The 12,853-nt window shown below is 40.7% G+C and overlaps 1 protein-coding gene across 2 annotated transcripts in view; it reads left to right on the forward strand.

The window, feature by feature from the left end:
* Positions 1-285: 285 nt before the first annotated feature.
* Positions 286-12,853, forward strand: part of FAM167A (family with sequence similarity 167 member A) — an 81,087-nt gene continuing 68,519 nt past the window's right edge. Inside the window, exon 1 of one of the 2 annotated variants that reach the window (XM_075341248.1) lies at positions 286-739. The gene's annotated coding sequence lies outside the window, so the exon portion shown is untranslated. Of the gene's footprint in view, positions 740-7,138; positions 7,234-12,853 lie in introns of those variants that run through there. The other variant, XM_075341250.1, reaches the window with a different exon arrangement.

The following is a 12,853-nucleotide window of genomic DNA, read 5'->3' on the forward strand; positions in this document are numbered from 1 at the left end:
TTTCTCGGAGTCTATGACATTCGCTCACATACCGCGCTGCTATCTCCACTGCGCTCTCTTCTTCCCCCAGCAGGATATATATTTTCTCTTCCTCCTTCATGGAGCTGATACTGCATAGGAGGCAGTATTATAGTAGTTATATTCTTGTGCATAGGAGGCAGTATTATAGTAGTTGTTTTTTTGTCTGGAATAATGTAAATATTTTGGAAATCTGTTGTTACTTGTCGTCTTCTCCAGGCGTTTTGCAGCTCGGTGTTTTTGGTGGATTGCTCAATCTGCGCTGTTGTGGAGGTACACGCCTCTGGCCATCACACATTGCTTGGAATGGCACTTCTTTCACATGTGAAGTGTTTTCTGTCTGACAGGACCCTTGTTAGGCTGAGGAGAGAACATGGCAGAAGCTAGGACCCTGGGCCGGCTCTGCCTCTGCAGGGAGGTACAATGTGGATGTGTCCTCAGCCTCTGTGAATGAAAAGGACAGAGGAGCAGAATTGGAATAGCTCTGCTGTCTCCTGGCAACTCTCCTGACGCAACAAAAAGTCATTTGCAAAAAAAAAAAAAAGGGGACACATAGAAAATGGGGAGGTACAACTCCGAATGAATGCAGATTGCGAGGAGACTCCGCAGCCACAATGACCTGGAGGCTGGGAGGGAATCCAGACCGAAGCATCTCCTGAGCGGCACATCCCAAGGAGCGGCGGCGAGCGTGACGCCCGGATCCTGCCGGTATAAGATCCAGGTATGTGCCGCCATATACTACACATCTACACTGACCGCAACCCTACCACGTGCAAACCCCAAATGATCCAGAAGAAGACAAAAACCCCCAAGAGCAATCCACCTGTGCAGCCGTCAATGACCACACCATCCGCTGCCAGCCCCCAATTGTGTGTGTCTGCACCATCACGTCATCTTATACCAATCCTATGTCACATGGCCTCGTCTTAAGAATCTATATCGTCTTCTATATTTTAAAGTTCGGCAATTTTCTATTATTCTTTGTTTGTATTTTCCACCATTTGTAAAGTCTTTGTTGCTGTCAGGAAAACGGAACACTCAAAACTGTAACATTCCGAACATTCCGAACCGAGAATCTGCTACAATGTATCAATCCAAAAGAATCAGCACAGGTAACAAAACCAGCAGCTGCGTGAGCAGGACACACGTCTGGTAATCCTCCGCTAGAACGGATCCGTTGGCAAAAAAGTTGTGTATGCACCATTTATGGCCATTTTAAAAAAATTGAGTTTAGCAGGATCCGTTTTTTTTTTTAACACTGGAGTCTATGGAAACTCGATCCATTCACTGATTGCTAATTGAAACTGATCCAGAAAGAAAAATCGGATCCTTTGCTATTTCGCCTTCCGTTTTTATTGAGTTTGTAAAGGATCCGTTTCTGTCTTACTGGATCAGTTAATAGCGTTCAGTTAAGGATCCGTTTTCCATAGACTCCAATGTTAAAAAAAGAATCTTGCAAAAGACTATTTTTTCAAAAATTGTATCTGTGCAACTTTTTGGTCAATGGATCCCTTCTAACGCACGAATCCTGGACATGTGAACTCCGCCTAAGACAAGTGGAGAGATTGTACTTTATCATTATTATTTTTAAATTTAGAATATGTTCTCATTAACTTTACCAATACATCTATGACAGATCCTGGGGAACATTTTGAACGTTTCCATTCACTGACAGCAAGCAGAGATGTTAGAAACAGGATGGAATCAAAGGGCAGAATGAATGATAAAGTTGCAGAGATTTGTTTAATACAACTTGTCAACATTTGTAAAGTGCGGTCTAACTTCTGCGTCACATGATTATATTTGTAAACTGCGTAAATAGCAAATGCTTTAAGTGTATGTGAAAATGGGGAGAAGAAGCCTCACTGTCAGTCAGATTCAGTGCACGGGTTTTGGAAAGTAATTATATTCTTGTATATAGGGGCAGTATTATAGTAGTTATATTCTTGTACATAGGGGCAGTATTATAGTAGTTATATTCTTGTACATAGGGGCAGTATTATAGTAGTTATATTCTTGTACATAGGGGAAAGTATTATAGTAGTTATATTCTTGTACATAGGGGCAGTATTATAGCAGTTATAGTCTTGTACGTAGGAGCAGTATTACAGTAGTTATATTCTTGTACATAGGGGCAGTATTATAGTAGTTATATTCTTGTACATAGGAGCAGTATTATAGTAGTTATATTCTTGTACATAGGGGTATTATTATAGTAGTTATATTCTTGTACATAGAGGCAGTATTATAGTAGTTATATTCTTGTACATAGGGGGCAGTATTATAGTAGTTATATTCTTGTACATAGGGAGCAGTATTATAGTAATTTAATTCTTGTATATAGGGGCAGTATTATAGTAGTTATATTCTTGTACATAGAGGGCAGTATTATAGTAATTTTATTCTTGTACATAGGGGCAGTATTATAGCAGTTATATTCTTGTGCATAGGGAGCAGTATTTTAGTAGTTATATTCTTGTACATAGGGAGCAGTATTATAGTAGTTATATTCTTGTACATAGGGAGCAGTATTTTAGTAGTTATATTCTTGTACATAGGGAGCAGTATTATAGTAGTTATATTCTTGTATATAGGGAGCAGTATTTTAGTAGTTATATTCTTTTACATAGGGAGCAGTATTATAGTAGATATATTCTTGTACATAGGGAGCAGTATTTTAGTAGTTATATTCTTGTACATAGGAACAGTATTATAGTAGTTATATTCTTGTACATAGGGAGCAGTATTTTAGTAGTTATATTCTTGTACATAGGGGCAGTATTATAGTAATTTTATTCTTGTACATAGGGGCAGTATTATAGTAGTTATATTCTTGTACATAGGAGCAGTATTATAGTAGTTATATTCTTGTACATAGGGGTAGTATTATAGTAGTTATATTCTTGTACATAGGGAGCAGTATTATAGTAATTTTATTCTTGTACATAGGGGCAGTATTATAGTAGTTATATTCTTGTACATAGAAGCAGTATTATAGTAGTTATGATCTTGTATATAGTATTGTATTAAAGTAACTACTCATTAATGTGTCCCATGAATCGCTATGTATTCCTCAGTATCATCGCTTCCTATATAAAACAAGCACTGTATCTTTCAGTAATCTTGGGATGTGATGAACATTGGAGCAGGTTTTGGGAGAACTATAAAATCTCTTGAAGTCTTGTACATAAAATGTATCTGATTCATACATGTCTGTATATGAGAGATGAGTGTTTCGTGTTCCAGACTGCTGACACCTGATACATGTTATTGAAGAATGTATCGAGTTTTGCTTCCGGAGCTTTTACTGTTTTTATCATTACTAGACGCTCAGTATTGGGAGCCGTTCCCCCTCCATTGTGCTTTCATTATACAGATGGGTCACAGACAAAACATCTGAGGATCAATCATCTCATAAATGAATATAATAATAATATTTATTCACTTATATAGTGCTATTAATTCCACAGCGCTTTACATACATCAGCAACACTGTCCCCATTGGGGCTCACAATCTAGAGTCCTTATCTGTATGTCTTTGGAGTGTGGGAGGAAACCGGAGAACCCGGAGGAAACCCACGCAAACACGGGGAGAACATACAAACTCCTTGCAGATGCCGTCCTTAGTGGGACTATAGAATCCAGGACCCCAGCGCTGCAAGACTGCAGTGCTAACCACTGAGCCACCACAAGACTGCAGTGCTAACCACTGAGCCACCACAAGACTGCAGTGCTAACCACTGAGCCACCGTGCCGCCCAAATTACTGACAATCATGACGGACAGACTACGATTCTTATTACTCAGTAGTTGACACCTGGTAGCTTGTTATCCCTGCAGTGTCGGCCTCAATGTCTGTGCATTACCCAGCACATTTCAATAGGTGGATATTATAGACAGTAGGGGGCAGTATTGGGTTCGTATAGTGACAGCCGCTGCATATATTAGTCCCAGGCAGCAGATTTCCTCTGAGTCCCTATAATATCTTTTATATTTCTATGCAAGAAACTGTTGGAAACATTGATAGAATGGCTGAACCTTCTCTGTAAATATTTACCATTTGTCCTTCAATATTAATCACATTGACATCTTAGAGTAAAGGTAAGTTCAGAAATTCAGATATTAATGAACAAGACCATGGGATATGATAGTGCCTGACACTTTATTTTGGGGACAATTTCTGTTAAATGGGCATAATGTCGCCCCCTAAAAATCTATATTTGGAGATGATCTTTCGCCTCCATCACTTCTCCTTGTCACCTGTACAGTGCATGAAGGATCTCGGCAGGAGGTTGTTCCAAACATCTTGGAGCCCTGACCCCCGATCTTCTGTGTATGAGGCTTGTGTGGATCCTTCTGTCTCTTTATCCCAGACAGACGGGATGATGTGAGATGTGAGATGTGGGCTCTGTGGATCCGGATCATCACCCCCAGGACTCCTTGTTCTTAATGACATCAGCTGGATGTTAGGGGGTTGTTGTGTTGCTGCAAAATAATTTTTGAGCCAATCAGATGCCTCCTGTCACACTAGGTATGGAGGGAGTACCACGCAAACTGCCAAAAGAAAAAAACTGAGTGACCCCTGACCAAGCCTACCACTAGCCCATAATGTCCCTCACCACCCTAAATAGGTTCCGCACTTATGCGCCAAGCAGGATACCTGACCCTAGCATGACCCTAGAGCTGGGCCCTTGATAGGGAATGGGTGGGATGAGCCCTTCGTCAACTCCATTAAACACTAAAGAAGACACAGGGAGCACACACAGGGGGAAAGGCATGAACAACTTATCTCCAGTGAACTGCAGAAGTTCAGCAAAGAGCAGAAATGTTTCAACAGATGAGTGCAAGCCGCCTGCTTGCATCCAGAGCTTATGAAGGAACTGAATATCACCAGAACAAGTCCAGGAAAAATGAGATTACTTAAAAGGAACCTGTCACCTAGAATATGCAATCTGACATATTAGCAGACGCATATTTGCCCTAATAGCAGCTCCCTACCCATCCCTGTGCTGTAAAATTGTGTAATATGAAAGTAATAAAAAAACGTTTTATTACTTTCATATTTCCTATGTAAATTACAGAGCCGCTGGCCCCATGGGCGATGCCTTGCCCTATGGGCGTCTACATACTTTCCTTGGTACCAAGCCCCTGTGGGCGTGATACCATGGAGTCACATGAGTGACGTCCCCGTCGCTCATTCTATCTTGACCTCGTTTATACTTACCATTTCGGCAGGCTTCTCTTCCGGGTTCTCCTTGTCTGTTTGCGCACTGCGCATGCAGTCCTTTTATACTTTGAGCACCACGTCTTGATACCCCAGCTTGCTTAGAAATATTTTCCTGGGACACTCCTGCCTGTTGCAGAATAACTACCTTAAGTCTTGTTATTTTTTCTGTTTTTCTCTGTCTTGAGATTGTGTTTGGACCTGTGACATGAATCTGTCTTCCATAATCTAACCTTTATAGCAGAGTTTGTCTGTTCCTCACCCAGTTTTACGCTTCTTACACAGCTGTTTCTGTTAATAATAATGATCACTATCACCTGTTGGTTAGGCTGGTTACTCATGCACCCGACTATAATCTTGTACAATCCTTCACTTTGTGCACATGTACCAAGAAGAATTATTGCTGCTTAAAAGACCAAGTGCAGTGAAACCAAATATTAATTTAATTTTGATTTTCCCTTTTGTCCATTGTACTTTGCATTTAGTTAAAGGGGTTGTCCAGGGTTGGGGCTGCAGTCTGCAGTGACTCATTGTCTGACACTCCTGAGGATTCACAAGTCTGCATCACACACACTTTAATGGCTAAAAATAAACCATTAACACTTCTATTTAAGAAAGCTTCTTGCTTTGCAGAATTTTATTTTACACCTGCCTAAAACTGTTGCACAGTATGGTGTGTGTGTGTATAGTATAGATAGATAGATAGATAGATAGATAGATAGATAGAGGGATAGATAGATAGATAGATAGATAGATAGAGGGATAGATAGATAGATAGATAGAGGGATAGATAGATAGATAGATAGATAGATAGATAGATAGATAGATAGATAGATAGATAGATAGATAGATAGATAGATAGAGGGATAGATAGATAGATAGATAGATAGAGGGATAGATAGATAGATAGATAGATAGAGGGATAGATAGATAGATAGATAGATAGATAGATAGATAGATAGATAGATAGATAGATAGATAGATAGAGGGATAGATAGATAGAGGGATAGATAGATAGAGGGATAGATAGATAGATAGATAGATAGATAGATAGATAGATAGATAGATAGATAGATAGATAGATAGAGGGATAGAGGGATAGATAGATAGATAGATAGATAGATAGATAGATAGATAGAGGGATAGATAGATAGATAGATAGATAGATAGATAGATAGATAGATAGATAGATAGAGGGATAGATAGATAGATAGATAGATAGAGGGATAGATAGATAGATAGATAGATAGATAGATAGATAGATAGAGGGATAGATAGATAGATAGATAGATAGATAGATAGATAGATAGATAGATAGATAGATAGATAGATAGATAGATAGAGGGATAGATAGATAGAGGGATAGATAGATAGATAGATAGATAGATAGATAGATAGATAGAGGGATAGATAGATAGATAGATAGAGGGATAGATAGATAGATAGATAGATAGATAGATAGATAGAGGGATAGATAGATAGATAGATAGATAGATAGATAGATAGATAGATAGATAGATAGATAGAGGGATAGATAGAGGGATAGATAGATAGATAGATAGATAGATAGATAGATAGATAGATAGAGGGATAGATAGAGGGATAGATAGATAGATAGATAGATAGATAGATAGATAGATAGATAGATAGATAGAGGGATAGATAGAGGGATAGATAGATAGATAGATAGATAGATAGATAGATAGATAGATAGATGAATATAGATAGATAGATAGATAGATAGATAGATAGATAGATAGATAGATAGATAGATAGAGGGATAATGATCGGCTCGGTCATTATTTCATCACTCCGGCCCCTTTCCCTCCTGGTTCTGTACCTCCAGTAGTTTTGCTGGTGTCAGGACAGGAGGAGCCGTCTTTGTCTCCCCAGCGTCTCTCTGACTACTCAGGCAGTGCCGGGGCCGGAGGTGTCAGACTGTTCCCGGATCCCGCCGCCTCCAGTGCTGCGGTAATGAGCGGCTGCCCGGAGGTAAGAGGGTCTGCACTCTGCTGTGTGCTCCAGGGGGCAGCGGTCACCAGCTCAGCTCTGCTACATGTGTAATCCGCCGTGTGATTCATCGGCTGTTAGTAGTTGGGTTTATTATTAGGAAATCGTTACTTTGTTGCAGTAACAGAATCAAATGTACAAAGAGATAAAGATAATTATCTACCGGGTAATTAATGCATACATTCTTCATAGGGGTCTACCGAGTAAAAGGGGGGATTCTTGTCATAAGAGAATGAATTATAGAAAGTTATATAAGATAGAAATAAATCTATGTTTTAATGTGATTATCTATTTCTCTATCTTATATAGCTTTCTATAATATATGTATATGTGGTTGATAGAAAGAGATATATATATATATATAGATAGATAGATAGATAGATAGATAGATAGATAGATAGATGATAGAGGGAAAGATAGATAGATAGATAGATAGATGGATAGATAGATAGATACATAGAGTACTCAGCAGTGAGGGACACTCACTTCAGGAGACTCTCCCATCTCTTCCCGGATTTCAGCTCCATGAAGGAGGAAGAGAAAACATATATCCTGCTGGGGGAAGAAGAGAGCGCAGTGGAGATAGCAGCGCGGTATGTGAGCGAATGTCATAGACTTCGAGAAAGAGAACTATGATAAGTCATGGACTTCCATAGCCCCCCATCCCAGATGTGGCCCCCCAATCCCCACCCTGGATATGCCCCATCCACCGTTACTACAGTCCCCACCCTGGATATGCCCCATCATAAGCCATGGACTTCCATAGCCTCCATCCTAGAAGAGCCCCCACAGTCCCCACCCTGGATGTGCCCCATCCATCCTTCCTACAGTCCCCACCCACCATCCCCACAGCCCCAGCCCCTAATGTACACTTGCTTTGGCAAAACTAATTTGTATTTGGTCCTGCCAATAAAGCTTATTTGATTTGATTTGATTTGATTTGATTTGATCATAGATAGATAGATAGATAGAGGGATAGATAGATAGAGGGATAGATAGATAGAGGGATAGATAGATAGATAGATAGATAGAGGGATAGATAGATAGAGGGATAGATAGATAGAGGGATAGATAGATAGATAGATAGATAGAGGGATAGGTAGATAGATAGATAGATAGATAGATAGATAGATAGATAGAGGGATAGATAGATAGAGGGATAGATAGATAGATAGATAGATAGATAGATAGATAGAGGGATAGATAGATAGATAGATAGATAGATAGATAGATAGATAGATAGATAGAGGGATAGATAGATAGATAGATAGATAGAGGGATAGATAGATAGATAGATAGATAGATAGATAGATCGATAGATAGATAGATAGATAGATAGAGGGATAGATAGATAGATAGATAGATGAATAGATAGATAGATAGATAGAGGGATAGATAGATAGATAGATAGATAGATAGATAGATAGATAGAGGGATAGATAGATGGATAGAGAGATAGATAGATAGATAGAGGGATAGATGGATAGATAGATAGATAGATAGATAGATGATAGAGGGAAAGATAGATAGATAGATAGATAGATGGATAGATAGATAGATACATAGATAGATAGATAGATAGAGGGATAGATAGATAGAGGGATAGATAGATAGATAGATAGATGGATAGATAAATAGATAGAGGGATAGATAGATAGATAGATAGATAGATGGATAGATAGATAGATAGATAGATAGAGGGATAGATAGATAGATAGATAGATAGAGGGATAGATAGATAGATAGATAGATAGATAGATAGATAGAGGGATAGATAGATAGATAGATAGATGAATAGATAGATAGATAGAGGGATAGATAGATAGATAGATAGATAGATAGATAGATGGATAGATAGATAGAGGGATAGATAGATAGATAGAGGGATAGATAGATAGATAGATAGATAGATAGATAGAGGGATAGATAGATAGAGGGATAGATAGATAGATAGATAGATGGATAGATAGATAGATAGATAGATAGATAGAGGGATAGATAGATAGATAGATAGATAGATAGATAGATAGATAGATAGAGGGATAGATAGATAGATAGATAGAGGGATAGATAGATAGATAGATGGATAGATAGATAGATAGATAGAGGGATAAATAGATAGATAGATAGATAGAGGGATAGATAGATAGATAGATAGATAGATAGATAGAGGGATAGATAGATAGATAGATGATAGAGGGAAAGATAGATCAACAGAGGGATAGATATTAAGGTAGATAGAGATAGATAGGTGGATGGATAAATATTCTATACCTTCTTACAGTCCCCATCCATCATCCTCACAGTCCCTAGTGTACGTTGCTTTGGCAAAACTAATATGTATTTGGTCCTGACAATAAAGCTTATTTGATTTGATATTAGGATAGAAAGAAGGATAGATAGATAGATAAATACATATTAGGATAGATTAATAGATAGATAGATGCTCGGGTGCTCAGTACTCGTAACTAGTGATGAGTGGGCACTACCATGCTCGGGTGCTCAGTACTCGTAACTAGTGATGAGCGGGCACTACCATTCTCGGGTGCTCGGTACTGGTAACTAGTGATGAGCGGGCACTACCATGCTCGGGTGCTCAGTACTCGTAACTAGTGATGAGCGGGCACTACCATGCTCGGGTGCTCAGTACTCGTAACTAGTGATGAGCGGGCACTACCATTCTCGGGTGCTCTGTACTGGTAACTAGTGATGAGCGGGCACTACCATGCTCGGGTGCTCAGTACTCGTACATAGTGATGAGTGGGCACTACCATGCTCGGTACTCAGAACTAGTAACTCATTATTCATCACTAGTTACAAGTACTGAGCACCCAAGCATGGTAGTGCCCGCTCATGACTAGTTACGAGTACTGAGCACCCGAGCATGGTAGTGCCCGCTCATGACTAGTTACGAGTACTGAGCACCCGAGCATGGTAGTGCCCGCTCATCACTAGTTACGAGTACCGAGCACCTGAGCATGGTAGTGCCCGCTCATCACTAGTTACGAGTACTGAGCACCCGAGCATGGTAGTGCCCGCTCATCACTAGTTACGAGTACTGAGCACCCGAGCATGGTAGTGCCTGCTCATCACTAGTTACGAGTACTGAGCACCCGAGCATGGTAGTGCCCGCTCATCACTAGTTACGAGTACTGAGCACCCGAGCATGGTAGTGCCCGCTCATCACTAGTTACGAGTACTGAGCACCCGAGCATGGTAGTGCCGGCTCATCACTAGTTTTGAGTACAGAGCACCCGAGCATGGTAGTGCCCGCTCCGTCTTGTCTTTAGTTCTCATCACGGGAGAACAATGCCGCCCTCTGCTGGCAGTAAATGGTAATGAATTACAACAATGTTACACATGATGGGCTTAATTAGATACAGTGTATCATCACTCTGGAGAATATTATACAAAGAAAATAATATTTCTTGATGTTGGGAATTCAGTGCTAGGAGATTTTCTCAGACAGTATCTTATAGGCAGGGTCAGCATTGAGGGAGGGCAAACTGGGCAGCTCCCTGGGGTCTATAGCAGGAGCCGCACTGAAAATAGCATTGAAGCAATTAAAACTAAATAAAAAAAATAGACATATTTGGTATTACTGCGTTCAGAGAAATCAAAGTAAAAATTAGCATCTGCCTCAAATGGTACCAGTAAAAACGTCAGCTCAAAATGCAAAAAATAAGCCCTTGCACAGCCTTATATCTTGAGATATTAAAATATTATGGGCTTTTGAAAATGGTGACGAGCATTTTTTTTTTTTAAATTCAACATTTTTCTTCACCAATTAAATAAAAAAAAAAAAACCTCTAATTTTGGTATCTGCGTAATCGTACTGACCTGGAGAATCATCTTGTGAGGTCCGTTTTAGTTAGGAAGTGTTGTCATAGGGAATTTGGAACACCAGGATGGGGTTTAATAATTCTAGTGTAACCTTTTTTTGTTTAAATATAGATTTTAGCATGAAATATATAAAGTTTTTTGTTAAAGGTTACATTTAAGTAGATGATCCCATGGAAACGTTCTTCTTACTGACTTCAGTTTGTAAAAAAAACATTTTATTACACATTTTTAGGTCATTCTTAAGTAATCTTTATTAATATTAGTTTTTAATATTAATAAAGATTGACTTTTAAAGGGTTATATTATTTGTTATGCAACACTTCCCCTTTGTCTTCATTCTTAAGTAATATAAGGAGTCCCGTGTGCAGAATCCCCATCTGTGGGTCAGAGTATAAGCTACAGAGGGCGTTTCCACCTGTAGGAGGCATCCTGTATGGCACAGAAGACCACCAGTGATGTGGTGGAGCCTACAATGTATAGACTCTTGGTGGTCTGTGTATATATATATATATATATATATATATATATATATATATATATATATACATATATATATATACAGTATGTGTATACATATTGCCACAACTGGAAAGCAGTAACTGGGAACAAGGGCTCCTAAACTCGCCCTAAGTCTAGGGAGCCCTAACTGTTCCTTACCCCAGAGATAGTTCTGAAAGGGAAGAGGTCTGGACCGCCAGCATAGCCCTAACTCCTGACCAGCCCTAGGTCTAATACTCCCTCACACCCAAACTAGGAGAGAGCTAGGACTGGAGTGGAAGACAGAGAGCATCTCTTCCTGGAGGATTCGTCCTGTATGATGTGACGCCCTGGCACAGCCAGGTTGTCACAGAAAGAGTTAATCCTCCTTGGTAATCTGATCTCACACCGGTGCAGCATGACAAAGCACAGCCCCAGTGTAGGAGAAAAGCAGAGGAGAGGGGAGGGGCTGGAGCAGACAGTGTGTGGAGGGCAGACAGGACGGAGGTCTGAAGTGTAGCTCCCGGCTGGGAGTGAAGCGTTCTCCAAAAGGGCCGGGGCAGGCCGTAGTGAGGAAGGGGCCAGAACAGGTAGCCGGAGCCGGGCGGTGGCCCCTCGGTACCTGGGTACCCGGATCACTACAGGGGAGTGATTCCCCGTCCCCGGCTGAGGAGAAAGAGGAAGTGGAGAAGGAGTCTGGAGTTTGGAGGGTGTGGAAGGAAGCAGAGAGGGGCTCTCGTGTCAGACGGGTCCTGAGGAGTGCAGTAGCTGAAAGCGGGGGAGAAAGGGTACCGTGGGTCGGCCTGAAAGACATCCAGAGAGAGGGGTGGCTGAGTACGGAGATCCTGGTATCCGAGCACGCAAGGGGAAACAGATCCCCAGTACAGGCAGCAAATCATCCAGAGCTGCTTAACCTACAGGTGGGGGGTACTTTATGCCCTCACCACTACTACACAGAGCTCGAGCCAAGCAGCAATCACCAGGCCCAGAAGGGGACAGGGCCAGAAGTCATCCCACCAAGGCCACGCTGCCGGCAGACGGGCCAGAGAGAGGGGAGCAGGGTAGTAACAGCTTCCCTGGAGGAGTCCTACCACGCTTCAAGCAAGGGATCCTCCCAAACAAAAAGAGTGCAAGGAGGGCGAGCGGACAGCTACCCTCAGAACGGCCTCCTGGAATTCCTGGTTCCACCTGGTTATCACAGTGTCGCCCGGGCATCTCACCGTGACCTCTAAACAGTGAGTAAACACGTTAAAAGACTTCTTGGACTGTGTTTGAGTCATTC

Source organism: Anomaloglossus baeobatrachus, chromosome 3 (assembly GCF_048569485.1).
Source record: "Anomaloglossus baeobatrachus isolate aAnoBae1 chromosome 3, aAnoBae1.hap1, whole genome shotgun sequence".
Lineage (NCBI taxonomy): Eukaryota > Metazoa > Chordata > Amphibia > Anura > Aromobatidae > Anomaloglossus > Anomaloglossus baeobatrachus.